Below are 27,405 nucleotides of genomic sequence, written 5' to 3' on the forward strand. Positions count from 1 at the left end.
TCTTATTGTGGACCTTAGGCTCCAGGGCCTGGCTACGTGGGATAGCATTAGCTTTAGCTATGGCTTTGTCCACTATTGCTGCCTGATATCCCCTCGCCAGGAATCTGGACCTACTAGCTTGCTGTGCCAGTTGGCACTGGGCTTCTGTACTGCTTAACCGTCTTATACGCAGCATTTCTCCATACGGTATGCTGCGTATAAGGTGAGCAGGATGATGGCTGCTGGCATGGAGGATCGTATTTCCTGCCGTCTCCTTGCGGTATAGCCTCGTTTCTAGACTAGTTGCTCCTGGTGTGACTGTCATGTCCAGAAAGTGCACCTGATCCCTACTGATGTTTGAGGTAAAATGCAGATTATAGTCATTCTTATTGATGATATCAACAAAGTGTTCAGCCTCCTGACGAGTGCCCTTCCAGACAAGGAACACGTCGTCAATATAACGATACCACCTAACAATAGATTGTCTGGAAATGTCAGCGTGCGTGCCATGGAGAACCTGCCTCTCCCAGTAGCCCATGTGAAGACAGGCATAACTGGGAGAGAAACAGGCCCCCATAGCCACACCCCTGACCTGCTGGTAATATCTATTGTTAAACAAGAAAAAGTTGTGGTGTAAACAAAATGAAATCATAGACAGTAACATGCGGTTGTGGTCAGCCATGATAATAGGTCTCAGTCCTAGGTAGAATTCTATGGCTCTGAGTCCGTCTTGATGATTAATGCTCGTATATAGGGACGTGACGTCTAGTGTGATGAGCCACAGATCCATACCCCACTCAATTCCCTGTATCTTTCTTACGAAATCATTGGAATCTTGCACATACGATGGTAACTCCTGCACAAATTCCTGTAAGAAAGAGTCCACATAAATAGTAGTCTTCTCTAACAAGCCCCCACATGCTGCAATTATTGGTCTTCCCGGGGGCTTGTTTGGATTTTTGTGGATTTTAGGGATTAGGTAAAGGACTGGCATGACTGGGTGGTTATTCTTAAGGTATTTCAGCTCATCCATACTCAGTAGGCCAAAGGATCTCCACCCCATGAGCAAGGAATGGAAGTCCTCCTGAGCTTTTTTGACCAATGAAATGTCACTGTGTCTATAACAGTTCAGATCATTCAGTTGGGAGAGAGCTTCTTCAAGATATAGTTTTCGTGGCCACAAAACTATATTCCCTCCCTTGTCAGCCTGTCTGACAATGACATTTTCGTTGGCCTGAATTTTTTGGATAAGGCGCATGTACTGGTCATTTTGTGAATATCTTTTTCGTTTGGAGTTGAGCACTTTGGAGTGTAGTGACTTAATGTCTTTAATCACTGCATCGTGAAAAATGTCAAGATTGTCATAAATCATAACAGGTGTGAACGTTGAGCGCGGTTTAAAGGACGTTAATCCCCCCACCCCACTCGGCTCACCTCCAGATGTAGCTTGTGAAGATGACTGCTCCGATCTGAGAGATTCAAGGGCTTCCAGGCCTGGTAAATCACGGGCCTGCAATCCATCTTCTGCAGCTTCCGCCCTTGTGACGTTGTTGCGGGTCTTACTTCCAGCAAAATGCTTTTGTAGCTTTATTTTGCGGACAAATCTATAAAGATCAATTCTTGTGTCCGCATAATTTAGATCGCATGGCGGACAGAACGTAAGACCTTTAGACAAGATGTTAATTTCGGAATCAGACAGGACCATGTCAGTCAAGTTTACAACAGAGGGGGCAACGTCCTTCGCTCCAGATAGTAAGTTCACTTCCTGTTCCATCTTTTTGCACTTTTCTTTTTCCTCTTCTGCTGATTTGGCTCTTGCTCTGGATCTGGCCTTGCGACGTTTGTAGCGTTTTGCGTTGCGTTTTTTGTTCCTGAGCGTGACTGCGTTCTCGGGCGTAGGGTTCCTCGCCAGTCTTTCCTCACACAGTCCAGCTCCTCTGCTGGCGTGAGCTTTGTAAACCCCAATTGCCTTCCTGGTTGGGCAGAATTGGAGTCTGAGTCGCTGTTCACGCTTGAACTCAAGTTGGACTCATATGAGTCATCTTGTACTGCTGTTCCCTGAGCCCTGTTGGAATGATCCGCGGAAATAGCAAGTTTCTGGCCCCGTGAGGCTTTGATGGCATCATACTTTTTCGCAAAGGTGAAAATGCGACCTTCAGCATAGTCCGCCTTGTCACGTTGGAATTTCCAGGCTTTCCTTTTGCTGATGGATTCTTCCTCCTTCTGAATCCTTGCCATCATGTCTCCTCTGAGTTTATTGTATTCATTAGGACAGTCTGTACTGGCTGCTTCAATGACCAGGTTAAGCTCTTCAATCTTTGCTTGTGTTTTTAACCGGTCACTCTCTGCATAGCGGACCAGTATTTGAACTAGTTTTCGTGATGATTCTAAGTTACAGTCTGCCCATTCACGGAGCATTTCCGGATCTGGATCCTCATAACTTGGGGCCAGCATGACCCGCAGGCCACGTGGTATCCTATTCACTTCTAGATAGCGACTCAGTGAACGGTGCTCCCACCACTTGGAGAGTTCCCTCTTCATCAACTTCTCCAGTTTTTTAAAATGTTCACGAACGCTGACAACTTCCACCGCTGGTGCACTTGAGCTGGATGGTTCCACTGACCCCCCGGCCGGGGAGTCATCAAACGCGTTAAGCGCTGCCTGTTCCCTCGCTTTTAATGCGTCTGCCGACATGCCGCTTCCTCTAAGTAATAATAGCGCGTGATGCGCACTCACAGCTGTGTTGGTGATCGCTGCGAAATGCAAGCCGCCGTACAGCAGCGGACACTCTCTCCTCCCCGGTGTTTTCTTCTCTGCGCCGCTTCGCTGGTCCCAACCGAAGAAACTCGGCCAAAGCAGAACGCTCGGCAGGCTCCGCGTCGGGTTCACTGGCAGCGCAGTGTTTGCAGTAACCGGGGGCAGGAACAGTTACTCCCTACCGGGAGAGACAAGCGACTTCCGGGTCAACAGAGGTCTCGGCTTCCTGTAGTTCCGCCCGAGCGAGGGGAGGGGTCATCCGAATACCGGCGAAGCACACTGCCGGTCTGGCAATATGGAACAATCCTCAGCTACCTCTCGCCCGGAGCCCAAATGCAGGAGACCGCTGCGCAGGAAGAAGGAAGGAGACCTCAGGTGCAGTGAGCAATATTCATCTTTATTGTACCTTCGAGGAAGCGGCACACAGCATGACGTTTTGGCCTACACAGAGGCCTTGATCACATGACGCACGCTGGGAAAAGGCAATATTTAAAGTGCTAGTGTTAACCCATGCACTCAGTGAGACACATTTAATCACTCACTCATACAGTCAGTCATGCACCTACTAAATCCTTCATCCAGACACTTATACATCCACTCATTCTTCAATATGTAAGACATATTTTAACTTTACAGAAACATACAGTCACTGGATGTTGTCATCGGTGATGTCATTTGAGATGTCATTAGTTATGTCATCAGTGATGTCACTAACCATGTCATGAATGATGTAATATGTGACATCATCAGCAGTGGATTGCGGGTGCGCGATATATAGTTAGTGGAACTAACTATATATGAAATTTCAATGGTTTTGTGTGAGTAAAATAAGGTTTTGAAAAGGCTAATCCCTAACTATATATGGTCTATAACCAATGGTTTTTTCAGTGAATATATATATATATATATATATATATATATATATATATATATATATATATATATATATATATATATATATATATATATATATATATATATATATATATATATATATATATATATATATATAGAGAGAGAGAACACAAACCTTTTGGCAAGGTAAACTCGGGAACCACAGTGCTTTGTAATCCTCAGGGTGTGCAGATGGACATGGGCTATAAAAAATAAATAAAAAATGTAAATGTAAAAATATAACTTTAAAAAAAAAGTAGTGCCCTGAAAGTAGCGCCGGCCGCGACGCTGACGGCCACGACGTAGCACTGGCCGCAACGTACGTGATGACGAGGAGGCGCGGCGGTGAAGTGAGGAGCTCGGCGAGGAGCGCCGGCTCAGGTAAGGCTCTGGGACACGGGACGGGAGGGAGCTGGTGCGGGAGGTTGGCCTGGAACAACTGCGGTAAGGCTCAGGGTCTGGGGGCAGCATTTCAGGCTTGCGTGCACTCCCGCCCCAGCCCCCGCCCGCCACGACATTGTCCGGGACACAGACAATGTTGTGGCGGGCGGGGGCCGGGGCGGGAGTGCAGGCAAGCCTGAAATGCTGCCCCCAGCCCCCTTCTGCACCAGGCAACGCTGGGGCGGGCTGCTAGTATATGTGTATATATATATATATATATATCTATATATATATCTATATATATATATATATATATATATATATATATATATATATCAAAAAACAAAGTGCCCTGATATATATATATATATATATATATATATATATATATATATATATATATATATATATATATATATCCTGAACTCCGCTTTCTCACAAGCTCGCGCTGCTTCCTCAGCCAGCAAGTAGACACCGGACACGGACCTCGAGGTGCTTAAGAGATTTTATTCAGCAAAAAGAGTCACAGACGTTTCGGCTCAGCAGAGCCTTGATCACATCATATATATATATTACCTACTGGCGGTCGCCAGTAGGTATATATAGTTAGGACCTAGTTTCCATAGGAAATCCGCAACATTCTATTGGGAATAACTTTGGCGCAGGTTGATCAATCTATGTGAATTTCTCAAAGAAGATGGCGCGTTACGCTCCGCTCCTTCCCTGAAAGTTTCGGGGGGATTCGTGAAGCGGGGGCCGAGAAAAAAGGGGGGTCCCAAAACGTGTTTTCCCCATGCAATTTTCCATAGGACCTTTAGACACGGCTACAGCCCAAACGGCTGAACGGAATTACAAGAAATTTGGCAAAATGGTAGAGTCTGATTCGCAGATCACGCTTTTGCTTAAATAGTGTAAATCCCTCCAGTAGTTGCTGAGAAAATTCAAGTTGAAATCAATTATATATCTATAAGCGCGCACCGTGCGAGCACCGTGCGCGCACCGTGCGAGCACCCCGCGATTTAAAAAAAAAAAAATAATAATTTTTAGGGGCCTTGGGGGTCCTTGTGGGACCCCCTGAGCAGGCCTAGAGGGTCAGGGTGCTTCTACCCTGCCCCCTTTTTGAGTTCTACACATTTGTTTTCCTGCTTTCCTGTGCCTTAGTCTACTGAGGCACAAGATAGCTGCCAACTGTTTCTGTTTTGGAGTGTTGATAGACAGTAGCAGCCAATCAGCATGCCTTCCAGAGAAAGTTGCATGCTCATTGGCTGTCAACACTACAAACCAGGAAGTGTTGGCATCCATCTTGTGCTAGGGAGACCGAGGCACAAAAGAAGCAGAGCTCACAGCCCACACAGCTCTCACAGCCCACACAGCTCTCACAGCCCACACAGCTCTCACAGCCAACACAGCTCTCACAGCCCACACAGCCCTCACAGCCCACACAGCCCACACAGCCCTCACAGCCCACACAGCTCTCACAGCCAACACAGCCCATACAGTTCTCACAGCCCACACAGCTCTCACAGCCAACACAGCTCTCACAGCCCACATGGCTCACTCTCTCACAGCCCAAACAGCTCTCACAGCTCTCACAGCCCACAGAGACCTCACAGCCCACACAGTCCTCACAGCCCACACAGCTCTCACATCCCACACAGCTCTCACAGCCCACACAGCCCACACAGCTCTCACAGCCCGCCTAGGTAGACCGAGGCACAAAAGAAGCAGAGCTCACAGCCCACACAGCTCTCACAGCCCACACAGCTCTCACAGCCCACACAGCTCTCACAGCCAACACAGCTCTCACAGCCCACACAGCCCTCACAGCCCACACAGCCCACACAGCCCTCACAGCCCACACAGCTCTCACAGCCAACACAGCCCATACAGTTCTCACAGCCCACACAGCTCTCACAGCCAACACAGCTCTCACAGCCCACATGGCTCACTCTCTCACAGCCCAAACAGCTCTCACAGCTCTCACAGCCCACAGAGACCTCACAGCCCACACAGTCCTCACAGCCCACACAGCTCTCACATCCCACACAGCTCTCACAGCCCACACAGCCCACACAGCTCTCACAGCCCGCCTAGGTAGACCGAGGCACAAAAGAAGCAGAGCTCACAGCCCACATAGCTCTCACAGCCCACACAACTCTCACAGCTCCACACAGCTCTCACAGCCCACTCAGCCCTCACAGCCCACACAGCCCACACAGCCCTACCAGCCCTCACAGCACACACAGCTCTCACAGCCAACACAGTTCTCACAGCCCCACAGGTCTCACAGCCCACACAGCTCTCACAGGCCTCACAGCCCACAGAGCCCTCACAGCCCACACAGCTCTCACAGCCCACACAGCTCTCACAGCCTTCACAGTCCACACAGCCCACACTCTCACAGCCCAAACAGCTCTCATAGCCCACACAGCTCTCACAGCCCAAACAGATCTCACAGCCCACACAGCTCTCACAGCCCACACAGCTCCCACAGCCCACACAGCTCTGGCAAAGATAATACCAGCAGAGAACAAGCACTGGCAAAGACAATAACAGCAGCAAACAAACACTGGCAAAGACAATAACGGCAGAAAAAAAAGGCAAAGACAATAACGGCAGCAAAAAAAAAACACGGACAAAGGCAATACCAGCAGCGAACCAACACTGGCAAAGATAATACAATCAGGGGGGCAGGGGCACAAAAAACGGCACAATCAGGAGACAGAAGGCCCGACAAACGGCACAATCAGTGGGCAGAAGGCAAGAAAAAACGGCACAATTAGTGGGCAGAAGGCAACAAATACGGCACAATCAGGGAGCAGAAGACAAAAAATACAGCACAATTAGGGTGCAGAAGGCAAGAAATATGGCACAATCAGGGGGGCAGAAGCCAAGAAATACGGTACAATCAGATCCCTAGGGCTGCTCAGGTGGTCCCACAAGGATATTAACATATTTAAACGTTATCCGCTAATAGAATTTGCATTTTCAAAACCTTGCAAATTCACTGAAAAAACCATAGGTTTTAGGCCTTATATAGTTAGGAATTAACATATAAAAAAACATTGAAATTCACTGAAAAAACCATAGGTTTTAGGCCTTATATAGTTAGGAATTAGCATTTAAAAAACCTTGAAAATTCACTGAAAAAAACATAGGTTTCAGGCCCTATATAGTAGGAATTAACATATAAAAAACCACTGAAATTGCTCCTATATAGTTAGTTGAACTAACTATATATTTCGCGCATTCGCAATCCACTGCTGATGATGTCACATATTACATCATTCATGACATGGTCAGTGACATCACTGATGACATCACTGATGACATCTCAAATGACATCACTGATGACATCACTGATGACATCATCCAGTGTCTGTGTGTTTTTGTAAAGTTTAAATATGTTTTACATATTGAAGAATGAGTGGATGTATAAGAGTATGGATGAAGGATTTGATTGTATAAGTGAGTAAGTATGTGTTAGTATATCTGTGAAAATGTAAGCTGTTCTGTGTTTAACTGTGTAGATGAAGAAATCAAAGTGTGATTGATTCTTTACAGGACTGACTAGGTGTGTGAGTAACTCCATGGATGAGTGGCAGTGTGTGAGTGTCTGCATAGGTGTATGAGTGCATGTGATAGTGTTGTAATAATGAGTGACTGTATGTACGAGTGATTGTATGGCTGAATGAGTGAATGTGTGTGTAGACGTAGGAATGAAATGAAATGAATGAAACTTATATAGCGCACGACTTACCCTGGGGCATCTCAGCGCTTGCTTAGGGAACCCGTCCTGGTATTCCCCTGTGAGATAACCCTGGCAGGGTATCCACAAGGTGAAAGCCAGGCATCCCATCGCAAGGGGCCATTGTGGAGATTAAGCAAGCTATTGCCCAGAGTAGCAGAGTGTGAACCCGTGAGTTGAGAAGGCACCGGAGCGAGAATTAACGAGTCCGTGGAATTTTGAGCCCAAGACCCGTCGAGGCGGGGAATTGAACCCTGGTCCAGGGCCGAACTCAAGCTCCAGGTCTGCCGCCTCTAACCCCTGAGCCACACTTCTCCAGTGTGAGTGTGTATGCAGTAACTGGTATTCGTGTGTCAATGGTTTCAAAAATGATACTCTGTATTTAACACTAGGTGTACAGAGGTTATTTTAGAGTGTAAGGGGGAGCATTGTATTATCACATAAATCAAATCAAATCAAAATTACTTTATTTCGGATATATTGCAATCCATAAAAGTACGATACATTATACATTTCATTTAAAAACATCACAAAATTACAGAGTCAATATAAAATAAGTACATAAGACATATGAATTTCTTGACAGAGTGAGTAGACAAGATCGGTACAGAAAAAGTGCAAGTGCAAGTCGAGCCCATATGCAAAAATGCAAAAAATACTTAACGCAGAAAATCACAGTTATTCATCTAAGCATTTTCTTATTCTCACAGATAATTTTAAATATTCTAACACCTGGAGAACACAATCAGAATGCAGTAGCACTATTATCACATAAAGTATATCATCAGTGGTGTGATCATTGATGTCAAATTAGATGTCATCAGTGATGTCATCAGTGATGTCATTTGAGATGTCATCAGTGATGTCATCAGTGATGTCACTGACCATGTCATGAATGATGTAATATGTGTCATCATCAGCAGTGGATTGCGAAGGCCCGAAATATATAGTTAGTTCAACTAACTATATAGGAGCAATTTCAGTGTTTTTTTATATGTTAATTCCTAACTATATAGCGCCTGAAACATATGTATTTTTCAGTGAATTTTCAATGTTTTTTAAATGCTAATTCCTAACTATATAAGGCCTAAAACCTATGGTTTTTTCAGTGAATATATATATATATATATATATATATATATATATATATATATATATACATATATATATACATATATATATACACATCTATGGATCATCAGGTCCAGTTCCCCGGCAGAGGTTCTTGAATCATTGGCTTACGTAGGAGGTCAGGCACGCACCCAGGAGCAATCGTTACAACCCACAGCTATCATTGCACTAAGAATGCACAGGTATCACTCGGTTATTGTGTTCAGCCATCTGGTGTGAGACCAAAACCCGTCAGTGCATTGCTAGCTGCCAAGCATGGGTGATTGTCTATCGGTTTAACATGCTTTAGTGAACCCTCACAATGACCCAATGTTCATTATTGAGGAGAAGGGAAAAAAGGCCAGAAAGAAGAACTCATAAATCAGTAAGCAAAATTGAATCTCACTTAAGAGACTTAAGGTCTATGCAAGGATTGGTGTGCAAGTTTTCGCTAGAAGATACTAAAACATTTGAAAGTAGAAAGTGACTTTATGTCCAAAGTAAAACTTTAGCATTTTACTGTAAATTCACTGGGAGCTGCCGATAATATAGATAAATTGGGAGGACTATTAAAGTATTTGTAGACAGTCACATTAGTGAGTCCCATTGTCGAATTGTCTGCAAAAAACATAGGATCTTGGGAAAAGCTACAAAATTATTGAAAGGCGTCTGCCTAAAACTGTGGGTCCCGATAACTTGGTACACTAAACATCAGTACTAGTCTTTCTTTTCAAGGGCATAATCTCTGCTTGTGAATCCAGTGGATTTTGACCAACCTTGGACCTTCTTGCCAGAGGGCTCCCTAGATGAAGGTACTCAAAGCTTATTGAAAGTTCAAGTTGGTGGAAAGCGTTGGATGGAGGAGGTGTTGTCAGCTTGGTATTGTTTCTTTGCCTGGTTACCGTTCTTATTTCACCAGATGTAGAGCTCAACCAAGTGCAGCAATGAATGTCTCAAGTGTGATGTTGATGAAAAGTAAAACAAGCTCTGATCAAGTCAAGTGGGGGGTCTCCAACCAGTCATTCGCGAGCTACCGGTAGCTCGTCAACAACCAACCAGTAGCTCGCATCCTGATGCCCGCTTTTGTACTCTATCATTATTATTATGTTTATTTTTAGGCTTTTTTGCCTCTTTTTCGTGCTAGTAAAGTGGGAGACGTCAGCCCGTCAGCCCGGCGTGAGCAGTGCATGATTAAATCAAGCTGAGATTCTCTACCCTGCTGCCGCCTCAAAGGTACCACGTGGCCTGACACAGCGTGCATCATTGCAATAACAAAACAAGCTCCAATCCTGAGTGACCATCACCCGGCAGGGCCCACATGAGATTCAGAGGGGCGACCTTTCCGTTTATTTCTGACAAGGCATGCCTACCTTTCATGACCACACAGGGTGCGTACGTAGACACTGGTGGCAGCAGCTTAAGTTCGTTGTTCCGGGTGCCAGCAGCTGCTAGGGTTAAATGTCACCTTTCAGCCATGTGGGATAGAGTAATCTGTGCTCTTTGGTGCTGCATAGATTAGGCGTCGGAAGAGGATTTAGTCCTCCCTCGGCCACCCTGGCAGACAGTGGTTTCAGCCTGGTGAAAATAGGAGGGAAAAAAGACCTTAACCCTCATTAAAAGACTCCGCTACAGCCACCGTAAACCAGCACTGCAGTCAGCATACAATCTGCGCACTCTCCTGAGCCCCAGGCCATGTCAAGAGAAACGTCTCTGCAGTTTCTGCCTAGCGTGAAACCATCGGCAGACTACCAGCATTGACTACTGCCACAGAGGGATGACTGATACCTGCAGTTAGCAGTGTCCTGGAAGGATTTCACTCGACTTGCACATGCCCCCTTCTGAGAGAGAGCCTCTGCCCCTTCCGTAAGCGCCAGCAAGCAGAGCAACACAGCAAGCACCGGGAGTAAGACAAAGTTACGGTAAGCCTACAAACAGTCATCTGGGTGCACTTTGTGGGGAATTAAATGGGGATGTGAGATGTTTAGTTCATGTAATGACAAGTCTTGGGACAGGTAGTTTGAAATACCTTGACCTTAAGTGCAGCCCACATGTGTAATCCTTTCTGAGTTAGGCTTGGCCTGCGGACAAATATAGAATTGTCTACTATTGCACAGAGAGGCATATTTATCTATAACACATCGTGTAATTAGGATCAGCTAGCACACAGATAAAACAAATCATCTGTCAAATGTGGCAAGCCTTCTCTTGAAACGTATTGGGCAAAATAGTTGTGTTTAATAACAGGACTAAAGAAAGTTTCTCCACCTTCATTTGTCCTATATTTTTAAAAAGAAAATAGAACATGCTCCCTTCTACTAATGTTTACAGGACAATGCATTTGTGTGGTTAGTTTGTCTGACTATGACCAAACTACTTTACTGTGACAATAAATAAAAAATATACTTTCCTCTTTCAAGACCGAGCAAATAATTGAAGTTATTTGACATGCAGGTTAGGTCATGTTTGCACGATTTTTCGAGGCTGCTCTGTTCTAAGGTCAGAGACTGGCTCGGGACCTTCCATTACCAGGATTTTTACATCAGTTTAAGGTTTTTGCCTGAACGTTTCATGTCTCTGAAGTGGGTAATTTGTGATAAATATTTGTTTGCCTGGATATTAATCCTTAGTTTTAACCATAATAGTGTAATTCACAGAGTCACTCATTGGAAATTAAATGTCACACATACACATACTAAAAACATAGAAATGTCACACATAAGCAACCCGAAAACTTGGCAGCTGTGGCCACAAACATCATTTTACATTTTTTTCATTACATTTTAGTGAAATGATGAGAGAAATGCAAAATAACTGCAAGGCGTACCTTATTAAACAAAAAATCGCTGTAAAACGCTGCTTTAATTTAATGAAATAATGGGAGGAATTTCAAATGAAATGTTAATTTGATGGCATAATGAACATAAGGCTCTTAAGTCTTAACACATCACTTTTAAATTCATCCCATTTGCAAACAGTACCTATCCCCTGTAGTGGCTATATTTTCTGCAGCCAATGACCAGGGAAAGTTGAGGCATGAGCCATGCTTAGGCGTATGACCCCTTCCTTGCACAGATTTGAAAAGTTTGTAAATAATTACACAAAGTCATACAAAAATGGAATCTTTTAAAAAATACCTACTTGTATTTCTCCAAAAGGGAGAAACATTTCATCAGACCATAAAATCATATCACAGCATTGAGAGGCATTTTTAGGAGTGATAGTTTTTAAATATGAAACAGTTATGGACTCCCACCGACACTTATGAGAATGCTATATTAATGAACTAAGGGGAAAGTCATGTGTACCATATATGTGCCAGAGCTTATTACTGCATAGAGCACCTTTATAGTCTGTCAGGGGAGAGTTTTGTGCAGTGCACACCCTGAACTCAAGCATTTCAAGGTGCCGTCATGTGTAATTATAAAGAAAAAGAATACGTCATGTAGGGTGTGTGGTTGGAATGGTGTTGTAATTCTTTTGTGGGACGTGTTTCCTGTCTGGGGTGATGACCACCGGTGTGCATTTACCGTGTTATGGGATGGAACCGTTTGTTGGATGACAAGGCATGAGAGACAGATGTGCAATTTATTGTTTTTCAGTATTCTGGTAGCTTTACACAGCTCCGCAGCACCCTATACTTTCTTATGACTGTAGTCTACTTAGCTGGTGACTGCAGAGGCCAGGATCACACAGTTTGTTGAAGAAAAAAGCCTGGATTATTTTTATGTTTTCTGGTTTCATGTCGTGCATTGCATACAGTACACTAAATGGATAGTTCTATCTCTGTAGAGGCTCTTTAGTCAATTAGGCTGGGCGTGGGGGAACTTTGGCAACAATTCGGGAGTTGCTCTGCCTTTAGTAGCTCACAATTATTTTCACTGTTTAGAAGTAGCTCTCACTACGGAAAAGGTTGGAGACCCCACTCGAAAAGTCCACCTTTAGCAGATGGGTTATTCCCAGATACCTCAGATGGAACTCATAGGACATTAATGTGTTTTCGGGTGGAATTTCTGCACCGAGAGCGAAGGTTTGATAGGCTTTTAATCTGTTTATTTATTTAGTGTTTAAAACCTTTTGGGGGTTCAACCCAGTGTTAATGTTAATGTTAATGTTAATGTTAAGCTACATTTGTAAAGCGCACTGACACCGGAGGTTTCCTGGCGCTGAGATTGAAAATGGGGCAGGAGAAAGGGCTAGTGAGAGTTTGAAAAGAGCCAGGTCTTTAAGCCTTTTCTGAAGCTCAGCAAGGTGTCAGAGGTTTTAATGTGTAGGGGGATGGAGTTCCACAGCTTGGGTGCCAGGGAGCTGAATCTCCGGCCACCCAATTTTTTTAGCTTGAACACTGGGGAGGTGAGAAGATGAAGGTGTTAGCGTACAAAGATATTAATATGGTTAATAGGATCGATCAATACATATTTTGTTTCAGTTTCCACTAAATGAAATATATATTTACGAGGTCAAGTGCTGCCCATAAAGCAATGCACACATGGGCTTGGTTGGGAAACCCCATGGTTGTTTATAAACCCCATCCGAACTGTGCCAGGGACAGTTGCAATTACGCTAATTCCTGTTCGATTTGAGACATGCATGGAATCTTTCTACTGACTACCCCATTCATCTTTTCTAGTTGATCATTCAGAACCTGACATAAGCCGACAAATGAAGCAGAAAATTACTCAGCCGAACCCTCAAGATCTCACCCGCCCCTCACCTCGTTTAGAAAACCCTTGAGCTCCTTCCCAGAGCTGCATGGCAAGAGATTGTAAACGGCACAGGTACCTTCACATGCCATTAACAGTAAGGGCAATATTAAACTTAGGCTATACATAAGATAAGTAAACTGAACTCAGCTGTTGGGGTCCTCCTCAAACCCACACACCACTGTCACACCGCTTGGACTCATTCTGCTTATGACTTCTTACCGCTTTAGTGCAGTTTTCTTTACAAATGGTTCTAAGCATGACCCAGGGAGACAAAGTGATTTGAGCAGTTTCACACAACTTGATCATCAGGAGTTTCACAGTCTGATTCCGATCTCCGAGCTTCACAGATGACCACTGAGCCAGCCCACAACATCTTCCTCTCGGACATTCTTTTAGATTGAACATGTGTGTGTAATTTCCGTAAAGTGCGCTGGTAGTGGTGCTCCACATATGCTCACATTTGCATTACGAATCCTGTACTTACCTGTTGTCTGCTGCAGGGCGATGCCGCCCTCTCTTCGGCCTTCTTTTTTGCTGCTTTCCCTCTTATTTCACGTTCTTTTACGTTCTGAGAAGTGAGCGAGGCATGCCAGGCTTTTAACTTGCTCTACCTGACCCAGTCTGCTGACCTTCCCCCGGCCCCCCTGCTGTTGCTCAATCTCTTGACAAAACAATGTCGATGACTCCATCCTGCACGCACCTGTAACAAACTGGAGGTTATCCAGTATTTGGAAATTGGCAAGGGTCCAGCGATTTGCTGCAAGAGGGCTGTGTGTTCAGGAAATGTATGTTGCGTATCAATGGGGGGGAGGGCCGCAAGCCTACCAGACCCTGGTTAGTCGTTCAGTACAGTAAGGAATGGTCAGGTAGTGTAAAACAATATTAGATACACATAGTTATTCACATCCAAAATACCAAGTTTCTTTTGCAGAATCAATCCCCAATTTATTGTGCTATTATTGTGAATAGCAGTCTGTTGCATAAATCTTTTCGAGATAGTACTCAGTATATATACAAGTATTTACATATTGTGGTGCTCAGTGTGGTGTGAGAGTAGTGGACACGGACAAAGTGGTGTGATGAATATATGTCACACCACTTTGTCCGTGTCCACTACCCTCACAAATCCTCAAGGGTCACCCACACTCCTTTCCCTTATTTCCCCTATCTTGTGTACCTTCAGGAAATGTAAGCCGCCCATTGCACCCCTAACAGTCAATTTTCATCCTTTATCATCAGGGCTTCCAATCCAGTACGAAAGGGAAAGCCAAACATTAGGTACTGTAAATAACCACTGAGAGACTAAACGTTTTCCTCAAAAGAAGGACATCTTTTAAATATATGCAGCTATAGCACTAGACTGAATGGAGACGGTATGTGACGTACTCTGCCCGGAGGCATGATTTTTCATCAGCGTCGGGCACAGTACCTGGCAGATCCACGCACAGTATGGAAGCAAAAATAAATGGGTGCGCATAAAGATAATGGAAAAAGCACAGTACAAGAACATAGGCACGTAGAAAGCGATGGACCCATCCTTAGAGACATATAGCAGGAAACAGAGAACAGAGCCCAAATAATCCCACACACAGAGCAGCATGGCCACGACAGGGACAATAGAAATATGACACCAAGGATATTTTAGCAGAGAAAACATGCTATTAGCAACGTTTATCTCCACTTTGATAAAATATCCAGGAATAGCAGTGAAAAGTCTGAATATCGCTGGAAAGCCAGTGATATTAAGCATTAACGCCATGGTGGACTTAGCCTGAAAATCCACCTCACATTGAGGAATACAGGTAAATCAGGTTTTCAGCAGGTGTTAAATACTAGCGATAATCGTGCTTAGCATGACTTTTTTTATCGCTTCACCTGGGTAGGTAATAGGGGGAAGTAGTGTTAGCGACTGTTTTCAGTCGCTTCTAGTTGGGAACGCCTACCTTGCATGTCATTAGAGATAATCATCGCTGGCATGCAAGGCGATAGGAAAAACAGCCGCTATCGCCAGAAAGCTGTTCCTAACGCCTGTTAGTGACAGCTTGCTGATAAGGCGATAGAAAAATCACCCCTTTAGCGGCGAAAAGTGCTGCTAAAGCGGAGATAAAGCTGTTGCTAATATGCCCCGTTGAGCGTTCCTGCCGAGATTCAAACCTAGTTTGACCCCTCCGAGGTAAACCACCCTAGCCATTGGGCCACATTCTCATTGCCATAGTGCCCCTGAAATGAAGTGAAAGACTCTCTGCCCAAGGTAATTCTGGGCTCACAATATGTGGATCAAAACTGATTGATAGCCGCAAGTCAGATAGAAGACATTTCTGTAACATTACTTTTCAGATCGGGTCTTTTCAGCCTGTCTGAGCTAATATTGTACTCTTTCCAGTTATTTTCTCTCTTTGTACAGAAAATGTACTTTCATAAACTCCAGGACGTCTAGAAAGGTAGCTTACTGGGTTAGTGCATATGCTTCCATAGACTCAGAAAAGCAGATCACAGGATATTTGTAAAACACACATTCACCCAGAAGTGAATCTTGACACTCGGTCTGAAAACAGATGTTTATTATTAACCATCTAAATGGTACTCATTTTATTGACCTCAAAAGGATGACAGGCTGAGTCGACCCATGGCCTTGAAGTTAAATATACACTCCTGAAGTCGATACATTAGTCCACTGAGCCACCAGAACCAACTTCTATCAATGGAGACAGCACACAATAGCATAACTTCACCTAAAAACAGCTAAATCAAGCCAATAGGACTTGCCTTTGCTGCCTATAGGTTAAGCCAATGCTATTTGACATTGCTGTGCACCATCAGCAAGAAAAGCAATACATAAAACTTGGAATTAACACAGCTGTGTCATATTGTAGGCGTGCCTAACTGCAGATAAATCACTACGTGCACTTACAAAACTACGCAAGCACAGTTTTTTTGTTCATTGATCTGAGATAGTTCCTCGTAAGAAATAAAAGAGAAGTTTCAAGAGAGCACTTTCCTTTAAGGAGGAGGGAATGACAGCAATTTGCTGCTTGGTCCTCCCTCAGAAATAATTGTAAAAAAACAACGATGAGCGTGGGGAGGCAACAAAGCTTGTTGTATGGCGTTTTAGATTCCGAATTACAATTAGGCTTTCCTGTTTTCAGTTTCTATTTTTGGGAAATTCTGATGGTGTTTTCTCAGTGTTTTCCAGTGATTTTAATACCTCAAAAAAACTGTGCTTTTCAGTGGTTACTCATTTGTGCGCCATGACAACAACTGAAACAGTGTTTTACCGGTGTTTATGGAACTCTTCGCTTTTATTATTGCTTTTTCCATTTTTCTTCAGAATTTGTATACTGCTCTACATTTCAGAAGCTTAATACAGTCATGAAATTCTTTCCATTGTCCTTTTATTCTGCTGCTCAGATTTAACAAGCATTTGCAATGCAATAGGTCTCGCATGTTTGCGAGTTTAAGCTATTGGCATTGTAAATGACAAAACCTTATATTTATGTTTTAAAAATGAAAACAAAAATAAAAGGCATTGTTATTTGCAATGTCAATAGCTCAAACTCGCGTAAATGCATGACCTATTGCATTGCAAATGCTTGTTTTAAATGAAAGCGTGAATGGGTCATTCAGCAAGTTGGAAATTATAGTCTGTGTTCCAGAGTCGCTACCCCTCTCCTGCTCAGAGAGTGTTGCATTGCATTGTATCATCGATATATCGCCCTCAAACACTGGCACTTCATTTGGTGTCTTTCAAAGGAATGGCTGACTGCGCATATTTTTCATTTCCTGTATTGTTTACGCGTGGGTACCATTGGCCACCTGTGCCACAGGAGCCAATATCTAAATATGGTGCCCCTCCCCTAGCTCACATATAGCTCCAATACCTTCGGGTCGAGTTCTCCCTATTTAATACAGCTGTGGCCGCTGAAGTGAATGGAGCATGAGGTCTATTGCAACTGTGAGGTGTCTGAAATACAAGTGTACTTCAATTAAAGCCCTTTTCTGTACAGTGCTTAGAAACGGCAGAAGTGCAGTATGACGTGCCACATTAAACAAGCTACAATTTGTATTGGTATTAAAGTGAATCGATACTTGGAAGAGTGGTTCACTTTACTTCTGAAGAAGAGACAGTTCCGCTCATGAGCCCAGTGTGAGTAAGCGCTAGTTCCCCAGAGTGATCCCACTCCGGGAAAGGATTTGCTGTGTGTATGAGACTTGACTGTGTTGTGCTTATAAGGTCAGACTTTCTATACTTTGAAATCAGAGGAAGTAAACATGAAAGTCAGACCTACATGGAAGTAGAACCTTCCTTGAACACTGGTGACGCGCCTCTTACACATGTTTTCACCATGTGCTGCCACGTGTGACCCCTGGCATAAAACTGGACGATGTGTTATTATTGAATCTCGCTTTTCTAAATCCACCATCCGTACGTGGTCATGCAGTATACATGTCAATAAGTTATTATTATGGCTTGGGTCACATAAATATTTTTTCTGCCTCTCGGTCAGACACTTACGTTCCCATTTCCTACAGCCTGCATTTTCCCATTCACTTTCAAGATATTACCTCTGCCCACATAGACTTGGTAATTGAAGGCTGGTGAGGTCACCTTTAGAGCATAATAACTGTATTAGAAATTTTCATGGCTCTCTATCGCTCTGAGGAACAGCACCTAGCCCTAACGGTGTATTCAATCCTGTAAAGTCTCTAGTTGGCACAGGGTTTAATTGATTGAAATGGCGCTGTAATCGAGCATTGTTAATTAACAGGGCGGAACCTTACAGTGCATGTGAGGCAACATGATAGCACTTTACAAAGCACTAAGCTTATGAGTAAATGCAATGGATTCTGATCCTTAAAAATCAGTTTTTTTTAAATATTAGTACATTTCATTCCTTAGGTCTAAAGCGCAAATATTATAAATCAAATTGGTTCCTTTATTATGGAGCTATTTAAATGCTGTTGATTGTATATAATCTGAACTACCCATTTTCTTACTTCTTCAAGCTTTATTATGATTATAAATAAAATAAAGATATTATTTTTAGCCAATGTCCAAATATCAGAAGAGTATGTTGCATTCTTACATCTTGCAGAGATGTTCCCTTTAGAGCTAAATATACGTTTGACATAACTAACGTTTTCCAGATTCCTAAAGTTATACATGACAAGGACTCTGCTAATGTTAGTCATTAAAACTGTACCAGTCTCAGTATTAAGAACACAACATAACTCCCCCATGTCTCCATTAAGGGCAAATAGTGCAAATGATAAACGCAGGCCCACACCAAGCAGGGCAAAGAGTGCTCATTTTCTTAATGAATATCTTTGATATTTTATGAATATATTTGACATTTATGGCTAAGAGGATCCTTCAGTAAAGAAATGACATCTCTGAACAAGCTGACAGAGTCTAGAGACAGTTTTATACCGTGGGCAAGGCAGAGTCCAGAACTCTCACTAATCTAACAGGAATTAAGTGTTTTTTAAAAAGATGTGAGTTGGTTCACACCTCTGTGCCATAAAGAACCAACAGTAATAACCCCCCTCGCAGAGACAGCGGGACAACATTTATCAGCCAGACCGATGTATCGCAGTAATGCTGAACATTACAGTCGAGTAAGGAGGGGGCAGAAGGGACTGGAAAAATCAGTAGGGGTCTTAAAGTAGTTCGGGTGAAATGCTTAGACCGCAGTCAGAGACAAAGCAGTCTAATCCTCCATCACAATACAAGTTATTTTTTATGTGATTAATTTCGACAGAATGATGTTGATTATTATAAATGAAAATGTCCCGAACCCGAAATTCCTTTCTAGCTTTACAGGGAAGGCCTCCACAGGAGCAGGTTAGAGCGCCTTCGGGGCTTCTCTGCACACGTTTTGTGAGGGGATGCAGTGAGTACAAGGAACACACTCGCCAGAGTGCCCTTCTCTCCCGCTCTGCTTTTCATACTCAAGGTCTATCAAGATGAAAGTCTGACGGTGGAAGTCCGGGCCGTTTTTGCTCTGTGTTTGGTGCATGCTGAATGTTTCCTGAGTCCGCCTCTATTGAACTCACTCTGACAGGGTGAAATTGGATAACACAGCAAGTTAAACACTAACGTGCCGGATGTCCTGGCTGCTTAAGCATCAGGAATCCATCCCCCGGAACAGAAGTGGCAGAGACCCCGATGACTGAGTCTTTCAGGCGCCTGTTTTATCTCCCGCTATACATCTAGGATCTCTTGATATCCCAGAAACACAACTCTACAAAGTGAAATCGACAAATAACTGCTTGTTGTTTAATAAAATATAAATGCATTTAAAACACCAACCTTGCATCTTAAAAGGCGGACTGAGGTATAGATGCATCAACAATGCCATTTGCGATTCCTTATTAGCAAAAAATAAGGATTCGCTAATAAGGAATAGCAAAAGGCTATTCATGTAAAAATCGCAAAACAAATTGCGATTTCTAAAAATTCCTTAATTGCGACTCGCAAATTGCAAGTCGCAAATCAAGGAATACCTCCCCATTCATTCCTATGGGCCTAGAGGCCTATAGAATGAATGGGAAGACAATCTCAATTTGCGATTCTCAATCAGAGAATCGCAAATTGAGAATGCAATTTCAAGGGTGCCAGGGTGTCAAAAGGACACCCTGTTGCACCCCTGAAATCTGCATCTGAGAACATCTTGCACACCCACATGCCCCAAGGACATGTGTGTGTGTAAAATGGAACTTTAAAAAATGCACTTTAGTGAATTTTTCAGTTTTTGCAAATTACCATGAAGTTCAAATTCCTGGTAAATTGCCACCCCTATTAGCGAAATCGTAATTTATTTTACTTTGATGCATTGCATTTAAGGAATCTCAATTTGAGAATCCTTAAATGCAATCGCAATTTAAGTTATCGCATTTTGCGATTTCTTAAAATACTGGTCGCAAAGGGGCAGATTCTGAGAATCTGCCCCTTTGCAACCGGTTTTTCCTTTGATTCATCTATACCAGATTCTGAAAGGCTGAGGAAGGTGTCTGAGACGGTCCTTTTAGTGGGTTTAATTCCTGCCTGATGAAACTTGAGAATGCAGCCTCTTTCCCTGCCGCCCACTACTTTATTAATATCAAAGCCTCGTTAAGTAAATGGTCATTTGAAAGACCTGTGAAGTACTCAGGTGGGGCCGCAGTAAGACTGACGGCAGACCACAACAGCTCCTCTCCCACCACTTGAGCCAGGCAGGGGGCCTGGTGTTACTCTGGCCCTTGGACCATTAACACCTCGGCTCCCCATATGCATAAGCAGTGTTTTCTTCTGACAACTCCTCGCCAGGCCACCACAGGCCAATGGTTTATAATTCTTTGGCTCCATCAAGTGGCCAAGTGGTGCAACAATCTTGAAAATCAGTGACACTCGGTTTAAATCGGGTCAGCTGATTTTCAACTCAGTAGTGTATTGTCGTGTACAGTCGGTTTTAACCGGATTCCCGACAGCCTATTTACAATGAACAACTATTCCTCAGGGGTTCATTCATGACGTTCATATGCCCGGCTTTACGTCAAAAATGGCGTTCCTAAACACCTTCAAGATATCAATATACCCTAACTTGCTATGGCAAAGCACTGTGGTTCAGAGCAGTTCGAAGACCTACTTGCCTGACGTAGCTCGCTACAGCAAGTGCCGAAGGAAGCCGACTCTCCAGCTGACGCACTGATCAGAAAGCTGCCCTCCTCTGCCGAGAATCCAGCTCAGGTGTTTCTGACTCCTCTTGCGGGGTGTTGGGAAATCGAGTCCCGAGACAGAGATACCAGACTCCTTCATTTTATAAAGGTATGGAGCTGATTAGAACCTAGAGAAACCTGTGTTAGATTCAGGCAAAACTAAACCATACTTACTTCTTCTCCACGTACTAGACCTAGGTTAGGTACATTGGGGTAGGCATATTTTAGGAGCACCAGTTGAGTACTTTAGTCTATGTTATTTATGTTTGTAGTTTTATGTGGCTTAGAAACCATACAATGCTCTTAAAGTATTATTTCATATTACTATTTACACTGTAACGTTATACTTTCTTTGCATTCTGTCTAACGATTATAACAGTTCACCTCTCTTGCATGAGAAAGAAGACTGTTCAATAAACCTTTTTATTGAAAACACCCGTCACACTATTTGTCTGCAAACTCTGTAGAAACGAAGTATGCACGATTGACTGAGTAAAATAGTTATATATTGTTTCCACGACTCTGAGAGAAATTTTCTTATTCTTGAGGAAACAAAGTTGTCATGTTTTTGTGGTTGTCAGAAACTAATCCCTTCTTGTTTATTCAAGAAAGTTTCTAATTACCTCTGAGCTAGCTGGCACTCACTATTAAGTTTAGTATATTCGATAGAGACCTATTGACCTAAGTCTTATGTCAAATCTATAGGATATATTATTCCAATGCGCAGAGCCTATTGGGGGTATAGGAACTACACTACACGGAGCCCAACGTTTGGTAAGGCACAAATTTAACGCTCGATACTAAAGTTACTCAGTCGTGCTTTTCTCAGCGACCCTGTTTTCCGTAATACTCCAATAGACATCTGTAGTGGGTAAAACAATAACATCCGCCATAGCTGAGTAAGACGAAAAATCCTATGTATTAGTTTTTGTTTTGTTCAATGTTGAAGGATACAGTGTTCCAAAATATTGTGCACCTTATCTTTGTTTCCTTGAAACGTGCTCTGCAAACTTTCAATGAACAAAAATGACGGATAGCGACACCGAGAACGGTGGAGCTGCAGCTGATAGAATAGTTTTAAACTATTCAGGTTTCCAAGAAACCGACGATGATGCTATAATCATTCCTCCAAATTTAAGGAGAAACATCACTATAAAACGTATTAAAAATGGCATAACATCGAGAGGTGGTTATGTTATGTTATGTTAAAAATGCTCTTTTATAGCGCACGGCTACTCCTAGGAGTGTCCCGGCGCTTTGACCAAGAGCCCTCAATGTAAAAAACATAACACTGCAAAAATGGAAAAAGAAAAGAACAGTTACTGTGTGAAAAGCCATGTTTTTAGTCCTTTCCGAAAAGAGAGCAGATGGTAGGATAGTTTTTGTGATAGAGGCACATGAATATCACCAGACAGAGGTATTCTATTTGTGGATAGTCTTCCCTGAAGCAAATCCAGTAACAAATGTGTTTCACTTCTACAAAGAAGATGAACCACAAGCGGAATACATTCCTTTTGAGGATGTAGAAATTCCACTAACTTACCAGAAGCATGTGCTCTGGTTTAAAGGTGCCCTAAAACATATAAATCACATTACAAGGCTCGGTGCACTAGGTAGACCAGGGGAAACATGGCCAGTTTTAGCCAGCTATACTCCACATCCTGAAATTATTGGAATGATAGATGTGGAACTACGAGCTCAACTCAAAGAGCTAATCAAAATCTATAGACACTTGGTTCAATATGTCATGCAGACTTTCAAAGTCCAACCAGCAATAATGATTCCTCAGCATCCCCCCCACCAGGGGAACACAAATAAAATTACACCACAGACTCTACATTCGGTCGTTGGTAAATTACCCGCAAGACGTGCACAAATTCCATTCTGGATAGCTCAAAAAATTACTCAAATCGAGGCAGTATTTCCTAATACTACCCCTCATGAGAAACACAGAATTTTAACAATCTGTTTACCAATGGGGTTCACACCACACCTGGAGGACTGCGACACTTGGGGTATGGTCTTTGCTGCAATTTACACTAAAAAACATGGTGTTCCGTCTATGGCGGTAATACCAGACGTCCTGAAACAAATTCAAAATGAATACGGGGCATAACCTGCTTTAAATCTAGGTATGAAATTACTGAAAGATTACAAACAGGTCTCAACAATATTATTAGCTAATATTAAAGGTGAAGCATCATCCATGGTGATCCACCAAAAGTTAAGGGAATTTGATAAAACTGAGCAACCACAAGAACTGGCCAGAATAATTGAAAAATCCTATGAAGAATTAGGCAGAGACAGCTTGGGTGGGAAACCAGTTAAACCCCAACTGTCAGAAAGCCCTGAAAAGGTCTTTACTAAAAACACTCCTACTCGTATTAAAAAGAAGTGGGAAAATAGCAAAAAAAAACTCTAAAGAGAAGCGTTCTCATCCAGCGGTAGGTCTCCTCAAAAGGAGCCCTCTGAAAGGAGGTATAACCTCAGGAATAGGGATAATTTGAGAAAACCTAATAGATATCAAGATACTGATACAAGTTCCTCTCATACCTTTCAGACTTTGTCACAGAAATCCGAAAGAAGAGGACGGTTAGAACACAAGGAAGAACGCGTGCGGTCCAAAGACGATCAACAGTTCATAAAAACAAGAAAATTAAATTCACCAAAAAGAAGGTAGCAGGTCTAAAAATCAGAAATGCCGAGGATCTTGAGGACACAACTCAATAATGGGGAAAGGGCTCAGACAATGTTGGACAGCGCAGCAGAAGTCACCATAGCTTGCAAGAACTTGAAGGATCATATGGAGACAGTGGACTTGAATGAATTAATTCAAGTTGAAACTGCATATACCAGGGTTAGTTGTCCACATAATTTATATGAAATAACACTCCGGATGGAGGGGGACATACTAAGAAAAGTGAGAGCACTCTTTTGGGAGTGACTTTCTAAGGGTTATGATATTCTTTTAGCTGAACAAGACTTGCCACCAGAATTTGTCAGGGAGTGACCACATGGCGAAGAAATCATTATGCCAGCTTTCTCCAACCACATTCCAATTCATTAAAAAAGATACCTATGTCAGGAAATGGGCAGTAGCCCAAGCTCCTGCATTATACAAAAATCATGTAGAATGGGATGAGGATTCTCCTCACCATAAAATCCAGTTAAAATATCAACCAACTGCACAAAGGCAGTACCCAGTTAAGCAAGAAGCTAAAAAGCTGGTCAGGGAGATCTTAGATCAGCTTGAATACCAAGGGGTGACTGAAACATGAACTTTGTCAATGAACAATCCTTTGTTTCCTGTCTCCAAACCAGACAATACATATAGTCTAGTATTAGATTACAGACACTTAGGGGCCCATTAGGATGGCGGGTGGATTGCCCCCAGCCAGGCTGGCAGTAGCCACCGCCGGCCTTGCGGGGGCGATCTGCTTGCCATCCTTGCTGCAAAGACCCCCCGCCATAGTAAGATGGAAAGACCATCCGCACCGCTTTTCCGCCCAAGTCGCCTTGCGACCGGGGCAGAAAAGGGTTGTATATGGTGGCGGTGTCTATCCGTATACAATGGACTGTAAAAAATGCCTTTCCATGGCAGCAATGCTGCCACGGAAAGGCATGTGGAGTTGCGGGCCCCCAGGGACTCCGGAGGGTGGGGGGTGCACATGGGGGGAACCAATGGTACTCCCCTGCATTTCAATGTACAACATGACAGGCACCGCGCGGGGCCTGTCATGTTGTGCATTGAAAAGCACAATGTGCATTTTTAGCATTGCGGCGGGCGGTGCTGAGAGCCCCTTAAACTCTTGTAGCAAAACTTTTGTAGTACAAAATGCACACAGTGCAGGACTAATGAATAACATTGTGCGGAAAAAGTATAATACCACATTAGATATTTCTAACGGTTTATTCTGTCAAAACACTGGACCAGAAAGTAGGTATTTGACCGCTTTCTCAATTATGGGGACACAGCGTCACTTCTGTCGTCTTCCACTGGGATTCAAGAATAGTCCTGGGTTATTTTCAGCAAGGGTAACAGAGTAATAGAGTTACTACAAACCTATGATGATGAAGCATGATCATATGTCGATGACATCTATCTAACAGACGATGACCTGGATAGGCACTTGAACAGTGTGAATACCATTATATTGGATTCGCCTCTGAGGGTTACAAATTCAATTTTAAAAAAATCGAGAATTGCCCATTTTAACGTCCTGTTTCTAGGATATGTAAAAAATGCAAAAGCCTGGAGGCCAACTTTCTAGAGAAATGTAAGCTCCAACCTCCAAAACACAGATAAATAACAGTCAATTCTAGGTTTCCTAAATTCCGGAAGAACTTACATTCTAAACTACGCAGAAAGGGTTAAACCTCTCTACGAATTAAGCAAACCTGATTTTAAAACAGTTATTTGGACACAAAAACACACTGAAATTTTGCGTTCACTCAAAACAGACAAGTTAGCAACAAAACATTTGCAAACACACGTAAACGTATGCAACTTAGTGATCCGAATCATTCTAGGACAATGCGAATTCACATACTTAACTTTTAACGAAGATGAAAAAGTACCAATTGCTTACAAATCACACTTGTACGCACACGCAGAAATGAAGTTCACTTCAAAAGAAAAAATTCTGACAGCGATTCAAACTGCAGTAGCAAAAGAGAGAGCCCTCACACAGGGCAAGCGCATTATGATCATTACTCCTGTACCTGCCTTTGAGGGAGTGACAAAAACGAGCATTCCAAATGCTAAAGCATTACATCTGAGATGGATACAATGGGTTAATTCTCTTGCTGCGACAGACGTTGAATACGTTTTTGACCCTTATTTGAAAACACAAGCATTTCTACAATACGAACAAGAATGTCCTCTTCCTACTGAAATTCTGCCTCTAGAGCAGTATGAATGTATAATTTATACTGACGGATCAGCTCAACCTGCTACGGAGGGTAAACAAGCCTATAGTGCGGCGTGCACGATCATTAAAGGTCACTGGCGCGATGATAAGTTCAGACCAATGGACACTAAAATGCAATCTGTAGGAGATTGTACAGCTCAGCGAGCTGAACTACAAGCATTCAAGATGGCGCTTGAGAATACGAACTGCGAATTCCCTACACTCATAGTGTGCGATTCGTATTATTATGTTCAATCCTACAATGAATACTTGCAACACTGGATACAAAATGGTTACAAAGATGCAAAAGGGGGCAAAATCAGGCATAAGTTGCTTTGGGAACAAGTAGTTCTGTTACGACATGAACTACAAAACGCTCACGTGATACATACACTGAGTCCTCGACGTGATGGCGTTCACGTTGCAGGAAATTCATTGGCTGATGAAGTCGTGAAGGCAGCTGTGCAAACAGCTTCCGTAGCTGCAAATCACTCGTTCAAAAATGAAAATAGGTGGCGAAATAATGCAAGCTTTGAATGCTTCAAGCAAAGACAGTGGTAAAACATTACCAAAAGGCTTTCCACTCAAATTCTCTTACAGAACTGATGCGAACAATGTTTTGTTTGTTCGAATCCCTGGAGTGGGGGATAGAGTAAATACCAAACATGGAACATAGATTAGGACTAATCTTAGCAGCACATGAATGGCTTGCTTCTGCACATACAGATGTTTCCGGCACAGTGTCATTATTAAAACAGAGATACTTGTGGCTGCGCATGAGGAAACAGACCAGAAACTATGTTTTGGAATGTGAAACCTGCCAAAAGATGAAAGTCTCTATGGTGAAATGTCCTGCGCAGATGCTCCTGTTAATTTCAGACAAACCATTATCTGGCGTTTACCTGGACCACTGCGGTACCTTAAAGAGGGATGGTACTTATAAATGTATCATGGTCGCAGTGGATTCGTGTTCGAGATTAATTTGGATGTGGCCTCATCGCTCGGCTGATGTTCAAACTGCTCAAACTGTTATAAAAGATTTGCGAGTCTTTATCGGCACATTTGCAGTCGGCACGCTACATTCTGGCCAGGGTCCTGCGTTTAGCTCTCGAGCTTACAACGAGTCCATGACCAAATTGGGTGTTGCATTGCGGTACTCTAGTCCATTCCATCCTGAGGGAAATTCGGTAGTGGAGAGAAAAAACCGGGACATAAAGCAATCTATAAC

The 27,405-nt window shown here is 43.0% G+C and overlaps 1 protein-coding gene across 1 annotated transcript in view; it reads right to left on the minus strand.

The window, feature by feature from the left end:
• Positions 1-14,164, minus strand: part of LOC147750876 (uncharacterized) — a 208,841-nt gene extending 194,677 nt beyond the window's left edge. The window contains exon 1 of the mRNA XM_086918370.1: positions 14,057-14,164. The gene's annotated coding sequence lies outside the window, so the exon portion shown is untranslated. The remainder of the gene's footprint in view (positions 1-14,056) is intronic.
• Positions 14,165-27,405: the final 13,241 nt, after the last annotated feature.

The sequence above is a fragment of the Lissotriton vulgaris genome, chromosome 1_1 (genome assembly GCF_964263255.1).
Source record: "Lissotriton vulgaris chromosome 1_1, aLisVul1.2, whole genome shotgun sequence".
Taxonomy (NCBI): Eukaryota; Metazoa; Chordata; class Amphibia; order Caudata; family Salamandridae; genus Lissotriton; species Lissotriton vulgaris.